Here is a 2,128-nt window from a genome sequence, read left to right as displayed (position 1 = left end):
GGTTTTTCTCCGGTACCGGGAACCGAACTCATGACCTTGCGCATGCCAGGCAGGTGCTTTTGCCGCTGAGCTAAATCCCCAGCCCCTTGTTGTCCTTCTTTTAATCTTTAAAAGAAAAAATAATCATTCCCAAAGATTCTAATTTAATAAAAAATTCCCATTTTTAGAAAAAAGCTCCAAGCTGCTGCTGCTGGCCACTGACCACTTTGAGTCAGCAGTGTTTTAGAGTCTTGGCTGGTAACCTTTTGTGTATTGAAATGATGTGTGTGGGAAACTCTTTTTTTTTTTTGGTTTTTCTCCGGTACCGGGAACCGAACTCACGACCTTGCACTTGCCAAGCAGGCGCTTTTGCCGCTGAGCTAAATCCCCAGCCCCGTGTGGGAAACTCTTTAAACAGTGTCTGGACAGAGATTTTGCTCTGATTGGTTTGGGTTAGGGCACTTATATTATTTATATGCATTTCTCTGCTTCCCTGGAAGTTTAAGTATCTCCTCACAGGTCTGTGGATCACTTTGAATTTCTTTTTCTATAAAAACTACCTGTTTAGCACTTTATCAGTTTTAATATGATGATGTCTTTTTAAATAACATTTTAATATATTGTGGAGACTAACCCCTCTCTGATTTATAGTCTGGGGATATTTATTCTTGATTGAATGGTTCTTGTTATAGAGGTATTTTAATTTTTATTGTATCACAATTTTATTATGCCAAATCTGTCCATCTTTCCCTTCATAGCTTCTGGGTTTTGAGTTTTGCTTAGGAAGAGTAACCACAAGGGTAAAAATGTTCTCTGTACTTTTTACTAAGATTCTGCGTGTTAGTTTTCTGGCATTAGTTTTCTTATTTATCTACATATCACCGTTGTATAAACAAAATTGTCTCCCAAATGTATGGTACAGAAGTTGAGATTGAAATCCCTTCCACTAAGTTTAAAGCTATTGCAACTTTTTTTGTGGGGGACTGGGAATTGAACTCATGACCTTTTGCTTGCCGGGCAGGCACTGTACCACTGAGGCATATCACCAGCCTTCCACTAAGTTCAAGAATAAAGAGGTTTAGGACTGGCCATGTAGCTCAGTGGTAGAGCACTTGCCTAATATGTGTGAGGCTCTGAGCTAAACTCCCAGTGCTGAAAGAAAAGGGTGTGGGGGTTAAAGGAACAGTGTAATATATACAAACTTTGGGATCTGTCTACTTCTTCATGAATATTCAAGAGTACTCCCCAGTGTGTGATAGTGTATTAGTTATATGTTCAACTTTTTTATTTTAGAATCTTTGTTCACTTTGCTTTTGAATGACTCTAATCTTGGCCAGTTTGGGTGAGAGCAGCGCTGGAGGTACCTACAGTGCGTCCTCAAGGGTGGGAAGATTCATGTTCTTCCTGTCCGTTTAGCTTCCTGGGCCACAGCTTAGCACCAGTTGCGGAGAAAGGAGTTGGCTAGATAGCTGTCTAAATCTCTTCCCAGTTTCTCTCCCTGATTGATGTTTTGGAGTCTTCGTTCTCCACTTTTTGATCCGTTAACTGTGAGTTTGCACATCTCCCTGCCCCACTGTGTCTTAGCTGCTGCCTGCCTCCATTTGACTTGAGCAGACTTTTCCTTCCTTTTTCTTTTCTCCCTCTCCTCCTTCCTCCTTCCTTTCCTTCCTATATTTCTGTCTTTTGTGTGGGGGAATTTAACCCAGGGTCTGTAACACTAAGCTTGTACTGAATCACTGAGCCACACCCCCAGCTCCCAATTTTGTTTGATATAATCCATCTGCACCCTTTCTCAACATTTTTCATTTGTTGGTGGAAGTTTTTCATTTTGGAAGATATTTTTAACTTTTATCATGCGGTAGCCAACCAAGCTAACAGGCTAGCTATATTTTTAACTTTTAAAAAATATCTCCTTATCATTTCCTGGAATTGTAGGTGGTAGATATGGTGTAGCTGTGTGCTTGATTGGTTATTTTGATCCAATCTCTATTAAATAGTGAATGAGAGAGAGAGAGAGAAAGAGAGAGAGAGAGAGAGAGAGAGAGAGAGAGAGAGAGACAGAGAGACAGAGAGACAGAGAGACAGAGATTGATTGTATTTTTATGCCTTATTTCTCAGTTTATTTTTTCTCCTCTGAATTTTCTTCCTT

This window comes from Chinchilla lanigera, unplaced genomic scaffold, assembly GCF_000276665.1.
Source record: "Chinchilla lanigera isolate Chin_1 unplaced genomic scaffold, ChiLan1.0 scaffold00107, whole genome shotgun sequence".
Taxonomy (NCBI): domain Eukaryota; kingdom Metazoa; phylum Chordata; class Mammalia; order Rodentia; family Chinchillidae; genus Chinchilla; species Chinchilla lanigera.
Note: the sequence above shows the minus strand (reverse complement) of the source record.